Below are 12,577 nucleotides of genomic sequence, written 5' to 3' on the forward strand. Positions count from 1 at the left end.
AGATTATACATGTAATGTTTTTCTTTGTTGAAGCTGATACTATGAACTCATTGCTTGAAATTATAAATATTTATTTAATTCCACGGGTAAATCTCAACAGATGGTAGCCGCAGGTGGTGGTGGGGCTGACACTTCGGTGAAATATTAAAAGTAAATGGTTTCAAATAAGCATCAAAAACAAATTCCATCACTGCTATTTTTTTTAGCCGACACGCTTTTTAAAGCAAATAAATTAATAAACAGATCATTCCCATCCAATTATCCAGTGTACTGAACACATGGCACGCATTAAATTAATTTACATATCCTGGTGAACTCATACTCAAGTGTGCTGAGGAGGCTTCAAGGGTTCGTAAATAAGCACACGCGAGGGAGTAGAAGAAGACCGTTTAGACATGAATGAAATAATAACGCACGCATATGAAATACACAAGAATAATAATAAAACCCACCCCTGACCCCAATTAGTAGAATCCCATTGCAGAGGATCCACTTACTTCTGTCGGAGCTGCACTTTGGGCTCGCACGGCTACACAGAGTGCTCTCGCCCGCGTGTGATAAAATAGTCGCGCAAACTTCCGAACAGGGAGAAGCAGGTGTGCCGCTGGTGAACCCATCTCCCGGCTCTCACATTCAGCGTCCTCGGCTTGCAAGCGCGGAGGACCAGGAGGTGAAGCGCTCCAGACTTTACGGTGGCAGCAGGGGACAAGATCCCTGTTAATTAGTGCTGTGCCAAGCGGCAAGCGATGCCTTAGTCAGCCCTCCACGGGCACATACATCACACACCCTGCGACGCGTCGCACTCCAGTGTGTCCAATTGTTTTATGACCTCATTAAATCCTACTCCGACTTCTCTTAATCAGCATGCTCCCAGATATTTGAAAATATATTGTAATGATGGCAATTAAGTTCCCCATTTCTCTTATTAAAATGCCAACGATGATCATGCAATACTTTAAGCCATTTCTCCCCATTGGCTTGTGTAAGGTAATGACATTAGGCTGTAACTGAATTTGTTAACCTTTGCGATGATGTATCATCTAATAACCGATACAATTTCCCTATCAATTACGCTATTTGCCGTGCCCTGTAACCAAGAGAAGTCACCTTTTTGTGATAAATAATGGGAAAATACAGCCTCGGCCTCTTTTCATTGTACACATACATTGTCCAAGAACGAACTTCACTGTTATACAAAGTCATGGGTCGTCCCTTTAGCTTCACTGCCTCGTCCACACAGAGCAAGGATACGAAGCGGTGGGGTTGTAAAATAATAGATTTTAGAATTCTACAAAAGCCCGCGGCTCAGAATCGAACTGCGGTATGCTCAGAGGGCTACTACCTAGGGGACCCCATGGAGACATGGAGGTACAATGCCACATACCCCCCCCCCCCCCCATTCATTAGCCACCAAAAAAACACGGGTGCATTGTGGGACACTCTTTTGTGTGACGCTGGAATCAAATGTATACCTCTCACCCCCAACCCTTCCTCTGGGCAGCCCTGTATGCTAATTAGGTAGAATGACAGCACAGTAGTGTAAGCAAAACCCCATGGAATATTTATTGAGGAAATAAAAAGTTGTTGTTTTTTTAAAGGGACCACACATTTGTAACGGTATTTTCGTTCAAACAAAAGTACATTTTCTCTGGCTTTGTTATTGCCTTTGTGTTCCACCAAAAGCATTCGTACATTGGGTGTGATAAATGCGTTGAGCAAAGCTCGATAGAGGATTGCACAATTATTTCTGCCTCATTGAGAGATAATCAGAGATTGGCTTCTTGCGAAACTGCAGCTCCATTACCATCGGTGTGATCAGCGTAATGTTAACGGATTGGTAGGGTGGGTGCCCTTTTGCTAACTCCCTAAGCACCTTCGCTTAACGACCCCATCACGGCTATTATACCAGCATTGGCCAAGCGCAATAACTTGTTAATATGGCTTTTACCAAAAAAGAAAGGTTTAGGGTGAATTGAGGTTTTTTTTTTTGCCGGTCGTGTTATTGCCGTGGCCTCATTGGTTCATACGATCGTGCGTCATCTCCAACGAGCCTACGAATGCCGTGCGTTGGACTGGAACTGCAGGATTGGAGCTGGATGCACGCTCAGTGTGGAATGGACCTCTTAACCAAAGGTAATTTCATTTGTCGAATTTGATTGATTGAATTTGAATAAAACTGTTTCATTAGCCTTGGGACCGAGTTTTTATACTTCAGCCACACTTAAGCCGCACACACATTCAAGTTTCAGGATTATTCTGTTTTAACCAGGTGAGAACTCAAAAGACCCAGATAGTCTCATTTTCAAGAGCGACCTGGGCCATTCGTCTACCAGTAGGGAGCAGTGGTTGATGAGTATACATCCAAATGAGTCATTTGCGAGTAATTTTCGAATTTTGGACAAAAATTTGTGGCTTTATTCCGGCACACGACGTGACGACACAATGGCAAATGACGTCACGGAGATCTCTGTTTTTCATTTAGAAACAAAACGCAGGCTCGCAACAGCGTATCACGAGACTTGTACGATCCAACGTGGCTGTTCGTGCGGGATACTCCCCAACGCAGCTGTACATATCCGATAGGTATGGGGGAGGGGGGGGGAGACGTCACTGAGATCTTTAACGTCCATTCCGATCGGACGGCGCATATTCTGGTTATGACACCGCAGTATTAATTGGGGCGGTCGCTGGATCCAAACCGTCAACCTCTGCACGGATCGGCAAAATGGGCGACCACAATGCCCCCCCCCCCCCCCTCGGTGACCCAAGTGCGGCAACCAGGGCAGCCGCTATGTCACTCTTCAGGACGCGAAAAGCAATTTTTCGCGACATAGCAAATATCACAGAGTCACTTTCCCCTAACTTTGTGTTTCTAAACGTTATTGTATCGCTCGTACGCTTTTCTGCACTGCCAGTATATATGAAGATTACTTATAAGTTTTTCAACCGCAGTTCGCTGAACAAAAGCCTTTATTTTGCGACTTTGCAACCTATAAAAACGTGGCACGCACGTGCTGTCAGCTACACAAGATGTAACGAAATAGCTTGCGGAAATCACGGCGTCATGTGACCACGTGCCGTCAATTATCCTGGAAACCACCTTGCTCAGGACAACTGCTGGCAGAAGGACTTTCACTGGATGGAGCCCAATGGATGCCCCTTTATAGGATATCAACCCTAATCTTAAATGCTTTTCGTACCTCTTCCAAAAACGTACTCGTGCTTTACCCCACCACACGTGGACTTGCAATCGACGAACTGAGGCGTTCCCATTTGTACTGCTGCTGGTGGACAGAAGCGGCGGGGTGAGGGCATTTAAGAAACCTTGCAGCGATGTACGTGTGTTGAACTTCTTTCGGCCCCGTCCGTAAGGCAACCGTGCTGATCGCACCGGGAGGTGGAGTCAAACCGGCCGATAGCTAAATGGCAATCAGTTGGGAATGTATTCATTCTGAATCAGGCTCTAGCGCGGTGCAGGAAGGTGAGCGATAACAGCGGTGGTCTGAGACGCACAGACACTTCCCTCCCAGATGCTCCTCGCGTAATGAGCCGCCCCGTGTGAGCTCGTGACCAAGCTTGACAATGGCATTAATGAACAGCACCTGCTATGAGCCCCATGTCAATAGCACAACCATTCCCCCGTAAGATTAAAAAAGAAAATGTAAACGAAATAAAACGTGCAACAATTCCAAAGTGCGCCGCAGCGTGGGAAGATCTGAAAGGAAATCTTCTCCGACCTCATCGAAACGTGACCTAATTCTACGTATTGCACGCCTATAACGTGCCGTGAGTATGCTCATTTGATGCCCGTAACATGCAGCTGTTTAAGTGTTTATCTGAAAGAGAGATATTATTTAATGTGGCAAAGGTATTTTTTTGTTGTACAGATGCAGACTGGCAAGCCGCGTGGAGTATTGCACCGAATCGAATGCGGTGGTTTTACATTTTCAGTTCGAATAATTTCATAGGTGTCTCTCACCGGTAACAATACAAAAAAAATTATCCAGCAATCTAACCATTAAAAAATAGGAATCGGTCTCATTTTTCACGGAAAAATAGCAATTTTCAAATTAGTGAAGTGAGATCTTCGTCTTACGCCGTGTCGACCAGAAGTGATTTTTCTTTCTCTAATTATATGTTAACTTAATTTCGTAAATGAAATGAAGGCTTCTGAGGATGTTATCCTGCGCAGCTGGCGAGCAATGCCTCTTTCTGCAATCTTTCTTGGCCTGGGCCATTCCCCAAAAGGCCACGTCTCCTTGCTCCCTAATGATGCCTCCAGCATGGCATTGATTTTTTTGGGTTATGTTAAAAAAAATGACCCTTTGCTCTTTTTTTGCTGACAACACACATCTTATATCGCACAACAGATTTACCGTGCCGTCAGCCTCACACTGCCAAATCCCTGCAAGATGATCTGGATTCCATCAATAGATGGAGTTCCTGAGAGGACTTTCAATCTCTCTCCGTACATCTGTCACGCAAAAAAAACAGCAGGATTTTCCCTTCACTCACATGAACTCAACCATAGAAACCTGATTATCCGTTTCTTCTAGACCCATGATTTATCTCCTCAATGTCCAGTGGCGTATCGAGGGATTATTAACCGAGGGACACGGGCTGGTTCCCTTAAGGCAGCGCTGTATCATTTGGTCTCGTGGCCATCAATTGTGACCGCAGGAGCCATCAAAGTTTTGCGTGGCCAGCTCGCACGGCCGAGTAGGCGCCTACCTTCGGGGGAGGGGGTGGCGGTGATGCTGGCCCCGGCGGCAAGTCACGTGTTCGCCGCTTGTCACGGAGATTCTCTGCTCGAATCCGGAAGGCTGCCCTGGTGAATGTCGCGGTGTGTGTGTATTAACCGCAGACTACCAGCAGCCATAGCTGGTGCCGGATTAAGCTTGTACGGGGCCTGTAGCATATGTTAGAAAGGGGCCTGAATAAAAAAGAAACATGTAAATATTAAAACACACATCTTTTACTTGCATAGTAAAGTAATTGTATTTTTTCATTTGCTATACAGACAGATAATACGATAAATCGCTAACCTTAAACACCCAGTCGTTCATAAAAGTTAAAGGCAGTATAGTACTATAGTAATAGAGCAAGTGCAGAGTCACTTAACTGGAAATGATAGCTTGAAAGCATTTAAGGCGGGTCCCTTGAAAGTGCGGGGCCCGTAGCATATGCAGCTATTTTTGCTACTAGGATAATCCGGCACTGGCCATAGGCCTTGACAACAATTGTTTAAAGGCGCTTTATACATTTAAATTATTATTGTTATTATTATTTGCTGGCAAGGTGGACGTGAGAGGTCCCGTGAGGTCGCACCGGAACAGTGAGCACGCCGTGCGTGTCGGCGTCACAGTGGAAATTCGCTCGGCTTGAGAAAATACCGGCAAAGTTACTCTGTTGGGATGACACACACAGCTACGTCGGCCCCTGCTGTGAAACTCCTGCAGCACCCTTTGTTGATAGCCTCGTGCGAAAGGAAGGGCGGGAATAGCAAATGCACTACATTGTTTCGCTCGTATTCCTATGTCGCCGTGACACAAAACGCTGCTTGTGTCGCGCTGCCTGGAAGAAGCGGCGTGCTTCAGCGTTTATTGGGCACGGATGGGGCGGGAGGGACCGCGATCTGAACTCGAGATTCGCCCAACTGGAGAGGGCTCTGGGACAAATAAATTGGGATGCAAGTGAGCTCAGTAATGAGGAGTTAACGAGAGAATTCCACACGTTTAAACGGCGGAATACTCGTTTTTTTGTCATAGAGGGGAAACATTACGGTTGTTATGGAGGAGTGGGATTCTTGGTCTCTCCGAGATTCAAATATGGATTATTAGTTAGGATTCAAAGCCAAGGATCTCCTACACTTTCACTCTGTGTGTGTGTACTGTATGTATACGTGTGTGACCAAAGGGGAGCGGTAGTGTAGCGGGTAGCGCAGCGACCCGGGTTCGATTCCCGATCACGGCCAACACCCAGTGACGATTATCTGAACCGATCCTGGGCCTCCCGTAGGTCAACTCAGCCTCAAACGAGTACCTGGTGCGATGTGTAAACATCGCCACTGGGGAGACAAAGGCGATCGGGCGTGGTGCTGGCCACCCACCCCTTCATGTACCGTGCCAGGCTTTCAGAGGTGCTCGCTAACAGCACTTGCCCCAACAGTTTGTTACAGGCTATACGGGGGACCTTTATATTTGTCTTACTCTCTAACACGAGCTCAATGTCCCCAATTCCATAGCAGTTGTGTGTTCCAGGCGTCACGTCACGAGACAAAGTGCCCACTCAGATTTCTCGCGGAGCAATGCCGACAGAGACTAATAAGGTAGAATCAGAATATGTATTGATATTGGAAGAATCCGATGAGCTTCAAACCTCTTTTTCACACATGCCCAGTAGGGGCACAGGGAAAAAAACTTTACAACAAACAGTATTTTTAAAAAAATCACCCAAACACATACAAATTAAACTAAACCATCCTGATCCCACCAGGCAAAGCGCAGTTCTCATATAAGCAACACAAGCTCGATTTGGACTCGGTGGTGCGGAAGGCCGTGGGCAACTTCTTTGACATCGGCACACTGCGTGGAATTTAGGCGAATGCCGCTCGCTTGCTCCGGAGCTGCGCACCGACACCCAAGCCCCCCGCTGCACCCACAGAGCCGAGGGGAACGTCCTCGCGTAATCGCGTGATCCTTTTGCACAACAACAACAACAACAAAACAGCTCGGTCGTGCAGTATGCGGTACAAACGAAGTTTCCGATTTGGGTTGGTTCAAACTCGAATCGACCGAACATTTTCATCAGATGCGGTGTGCCGCGTGAGCTAGTTGTGCCTGCACGTGTTTTGGTGACGGTACCCATCGCATTGGTCGCGCGCGCATGGCGAGGTGTGTGGCGCGCGCATGGCGAGGTGTGTGGCGCGCGCATGGTCAGGTGTTCGGCACGAGTGGAGTACTCGTGCTCGACTCACGCCAAGAGGTCGCTATCTATGTAGTGATGATGATGACGCCGAAATCTTCACCACTTCCGGCGACAGAGCAGGTGTTTGGATGTTCGAACACCTGAATAGATACGTTTTGCAAAGGCAGCAAGCCTGCGTTAACCACACACCACGCTTGTGGCAAAATATGCAAACAAAACATGCTCTGATGCGTTGACTTAGAAATGTATTAGCCTGCACCAGAGAGAGCCGTCGTTTTGGCCTTGCCTCATCACCAGTGTTAGACTCGAGGACGCCAAAGGGCGGACAGTACAAAGGCAATGCAAGAATCAAAGTATTAACAGCTCGGGTTGAGCAGTTAAAGAAGGCTGTCGCTTTAAAAAAATGCAATTGATGGGAGTGGTAGTGCAGTGGTTGGCTTGCCGCACTGTGGATATGGCGACCCGAGATTGATTCACTGCTCGCGCCACTGGCGAATGATGTCCAAACTTTTAGAAACAGAATCTTGATTTATTTAAACTGGTCTCGGACCCCCTCCCTCCCCCACCGCCTTCGCCAGCCGACACTGACCAGCATAGGGAAATATGGTCAAACAACCCTTCATGACGGACACGGCAATGAGACGTCGTCATCCAGCAGTGGATTAGACGACGCTTCCTTTCTTCCACCTGCCCGACCAGGATGCATCGTACTCTGCCGCCGCTTTTATTGAACGATCACACTCATTAATCCACAGAGCAAAAAAAAATAGATAATAATAATCCCCGCACCCACCGTTACAATTCATGTTGGCCCGTGAAAAATACCACAACAGAGAGTTCAAACAAAGCCAGAGCATGCTGAATTGTCTCCTGCAAGGAATCCTTCTCCATTAGCAGTGCCCGGTGAGGACGACATCGCTCCTCTCCTTGCCATCATCCATTGATTCATCGCGCCGTTCGGCATTGTGATGTCACACGGAAGAGGTTAAATCAATCTCGAGAACCCCGCCGACGTAACTGCGCCGCACCTCGTGAACTCTTCACTCCGTGACCTCGGCGCAGCACGGCAGGGCACGTGGGACCACTGCCGTCACCTCCGCACGTCACGCTTCGGTTTGTGTTGTTGGGTCGGTGTGCATTATTAAAACCTGCCCAAGAACCTCGCCGTTCCTCATTGCTGTCCCGTCTCCTGCTCTCCTTTTGGCCTCTCATCACACTCACACTTGCCCTCCCCACCCCCCACCACCACCACCCTTCGTTACACTCCCAGTGACACGGTAGCGCGTTTGCCCTTTGTTGCAGAGGTTCGTGTTTCGTGCCCAGCGGCCGCCCTGGTTAATACTGTGGGTGTCATCATCATCACCCACAGCAGCATCGCTCACACCATCACCCACAGCATCATCACCCACAGCACCATCACCCACAGCATCATCACCCACACCATCATCACTCACAGCATCACCACCCACACCATCATCACCCACAGCATCATCACCCACACCATCATCACCCACACCATCATCACCCACAGCATCATCACCCACAGCATCATCACCCACAGCATCATCACCCACAGCATCATCACCCACAGAATCATCACCCACAGCATCATCACCCACACCATCATCACCCACGCCATCATCACCCACAGCATCATCACTCACAGCATCATCACCCACAGCATCACCACCCACACCATCATCACCCACAGCATCATCACTCACAGCATCACCACCCACACCATCATCACCCACAGCATCATCACCCACAACGTCATCATCATCATGCACGGCGGCAGCCCTGGTGGGTAATGCGGTGTGTTACCCGTAAGCACGTGTGCTATACGCTTCGAAGTGGAAGTCAATGATCCCCAGACAATGTTAAAAAAATAACAGGCCATGTGTGCCTGCGTCACATTGCAAATATGCCACATATTGAAATTTACTTGAAAACTACTTAATTTGGAAAACGCTACAATGCCTCCTGTTTGCAAAACCACTGCGGAGCCTGCTTGCTGTAACCCCGTGCTTTCGCGATAACCTCTCGTTGTACCAGCGGTGACAACAGCAACAATTGTATCCATGTTTTGATTTGATTTGCCACCAGCAATCTGCTGGGTTTTTTTGAAGTTCCAGTTTTGATATTCACGTATTTCTACACTGAGACGTTGATTTCCTGACCTCCTTTAACCCCACTCTTCCTGATATCCATGCACCCAGATCGATCTGGTGGACCTCACTAATTCTCCACCGGTCCATTCTTCTGATTGCTTATGACCAATTCACCAACAATAAACCACATTGGCAAGAAAAAAGCGTATCTGTTTATGGCCGTGTTTTTTTATCGTCAAGTTTTAGGCAACCCTTTGATCAATTTATCCAGCTTCCAATAGGGTACGTTCCTCGTATATAAATTCCCCAAATAAATGGATACAGTATTCATTATATATTTAATAATGTGTGTTTACGTTTAATAAAATGTCTGCTATTGTGTGTGTCAATCAACACCCTGGACAACCTTGCAAATGAGATGTTCCATCTCAAGGGATTTTGCAGCTGAAAATATTTCTTCGTAATAAATTAAAGAGAAAATAAAAGGCGTTACAAACGTGCGTTGGTGGCTATGAGCGCCTGTAATCCAGCGCTTGGGAAGCAGCGAGGGCTCGGTGGATCGCACAAATGTTGTGAAACTCCAAAAGAGAGGTTTGTGGGTTAGATCGCATAAATAGAAATGTGTCGTTAAAGCCGCGACCACCCGACACAGCACACTGGTGTGTTGGAGAGTAAACCCACAACATTTACAATTCGAGTACAACATTTTGCCAGTAATTACAACGAGCATCATCAGGCGACAGACAACGCTCGCTTCATCACACGACAATCAACTCTAATTGTCACCTGAGGATGACCCAAAAACCTCTATTATGGTCGCGAAAGCCGACGTGTTGTGACCTGCATTCGCGCGTGCATCAAGGTGCCATACTCTGGCTCGCCAGGAGAAGGTGGTACAGCAAGTGGACGAATCCCCATCCGTTTCCATCTGTATGGGGATAGAGTTTTGCTTCCTCGCGCGTGCGGATTATCATCGGGTGCTCCGGTTTTCCTCCCCCTTGTATAAACACTTGCGAATTGACTGAAAACGTCTGAAAATTAAAAGCGAAGACCAAGACCCTCTCGAAATAGTCCGACGAATCGGTGTGGCTATCCTGGATGAATACGTAAATTAATATTCGTTTTATTAAGATTGTGTTCGTGTTGGATACTCCTTGGGAGTTGTCGCCTAACCGTCACAGACAGACAGGGAGCTGACGGTTTTCAACCTTAATTGGAAAGCGTTCACATTCAGTTCCTTTAATTCATGAAGACTCTGGGCAGCCCCCACTGCATGGCAACACTACAGGGGGCTCCGTGAGCTGAACGGAGAAAGGAACATGACAGAGCATTTAAAGAGAAGCACCCACACACACACAGGGAGAGAACGCGCAATCATTATGGCAGAGGAGAGGCAATGTTGCCAGTAAAAACCGCAGCTCTGTCGCATTTACTAAGGCATTCAGCAGGTGTTACAGCCATTGTACACACTGGCACCCAATTCCATTGTTTATAATTAAACCATATGTTGAGTGCTGGAACGCTGCAGAGAGTGGGGGCTTGTGTGCGCAGGGAGACAAAGCGTGTTTACTGTTGAACTGCGATAAGGACATTTTAGAAGTGTGTTCTTCGTATGCCTGGGAGCGATTTTTAAAGGCACGTTTTTTGTCACACTATTTTTTTTTTGCTTATTTTTTTTTCGAATCAAACACGGGCACATGATGCATGCTCGGCTCGTACATTAAAGGGCGTATAAAATAACTGGTCAGCAAAGAGTAACAACCGCGCGAATGTGAACTTTAATGCAAGCATAATTCGCGAACAATCCCTCCATCTCCATTCAATTGCAGCCGTGAATGGATTGATCAAACCTAAAAGCCAATCCATTATGTGAGCCTAAGCCTATATAAATGCTGTCCATAAATTCATGTATACATCACAAATATCAATAATGCAGCTCCTGCGGGATTAGTCTCAAGCATAATGGCGACCTGTTAGGCTTTAAGAAAACCACTCCAATTGTTACTGGAGTGCATAATAATGATGATAATAATATATAGCCCTTGGTCAATCGACTACTGGATAAAGCTCTCCCTGGTACTGTGTCGGTCATGGAGGCTGTTTGACCATATTTCACCACGCTGGTCAGTGAGGGTTAGCAAAGGAGACGCAGCACCGGTTCAGATACCACTCGCCACTGATTTTAGTCGTGGCCAGGAATCAAAGTCAGATCGCCGGATCCATGCACCACCATGCCGTGCGTGTTGAATATGGTACACAATGCAGCTGCAAGCACTGAGCATACGATATACCAGTTAACACTGGTATCTTATCGCTGTCGTCATTACACGACGAATCTATTCGGAAATCTCGCAGAGCAGTACGAGGATGTGTGTGTGTGCCCGTTAAACTGGCTCCCCGAGGGATTTCCATAGAAAGTGTTCTGAAAAATCCTTCAAGTGTCCTTTTTATCTTTACACACTTTGTGTGGGGGGGGGGGTAGGGGAAGATGGGACACATTCACACATATTCGGCTATAAAATCGTTGGTATAATTCTCCGAGCTCGAATTTAATGACGGTTGATTTTTTTTTTTGTTGAGTGGCCATTGGAGGCTTGGGTTTAGCCCGGCAACTAGCCACAGTTGAGAAGCTCGTTGAGTCGCAGGTGGCTGTGGCATGGCTGTCGAGTGCACCAGGCGGTGCAACTGCATCGGGGTCCACAGGCTCTGGAGGAATTAGACAGGGTGAGGACCCACTGAAATTCGTGCGCCATGGCCCCGTGGCAATTTACGCGACACCAATGCCAGTCCGGATGCGAACCGAGGCTCCCATCAGTGCCAGCACAGCGCTTGTTCTGACCTCTTAGCCACCTCGAAATCGTGATTTTTTTTTTCGTGTGGCCAGTCCATTCGTGGTCAATAGTAATGTTAGAATGATCCAGATATCTCTATTTTCAAAGACGGCGGGGTAGGATGTGTAACAGCGAGCCTTGGACTGAGTAATGGCAATGTTGCATGCTATGTCTGAGCGTGCCCTGCAGCCCCTGAAATGATCATGATGCACATTTCACTCCAGTCTGTCCCGTAGGATCAGAGATATTGATGTTTAAAATGTGGACACCACTTTCGCGCCGCCCTGTATATGAAGCTAAATTCAAAGTGTAACTGAGCATGGCAACGTTGTGTTGCCATGATCCGGTATCCACTCTATTAAATAATAACCGCATACTTTCCAACCGTGTAGATTCCAGCGGTAGGTTCTTGCTGATTTCTAAAACTTTTTCTCCAGTATAACGGAATTTCAAAGAGCATCACACCCAGGGCTTAATTCCTCACTGAACCCCGCTAGCTGGGCTGCGTGCATGGATAATTATCAGCGTAAGACGCTACCAAGGCATGCGTATCTGCGATTATTTTCTATCATTGTACCCTACATTCCTATAATCCTATAAACAGCCTTATAAAAAGTATATGCAGTATTAAGCAGTGACTTTTTAACATTTTAAGTGGAATTTTTGCGATGAAAATTGGTATGCTGTAAACGCGTTTCACAATCGTTA

Source organism: Lethenteron reissneri, chromosome 49 (genome assembly GCF_015708825.2).
Source record: "Lethenteron reissneri isolate LAM-NWPU_2019-01 chromosome 49, ASM1570882v1, whole genome shotgun sequence".
Taxonomy (NCBI): domain Eukaryota; kingdom Metazoa; phylum Chordata; class Hyperoartia; order Petromyzontiformes; family Petromyzontidae; genus Lethenteron; species Lethenteron reissneri.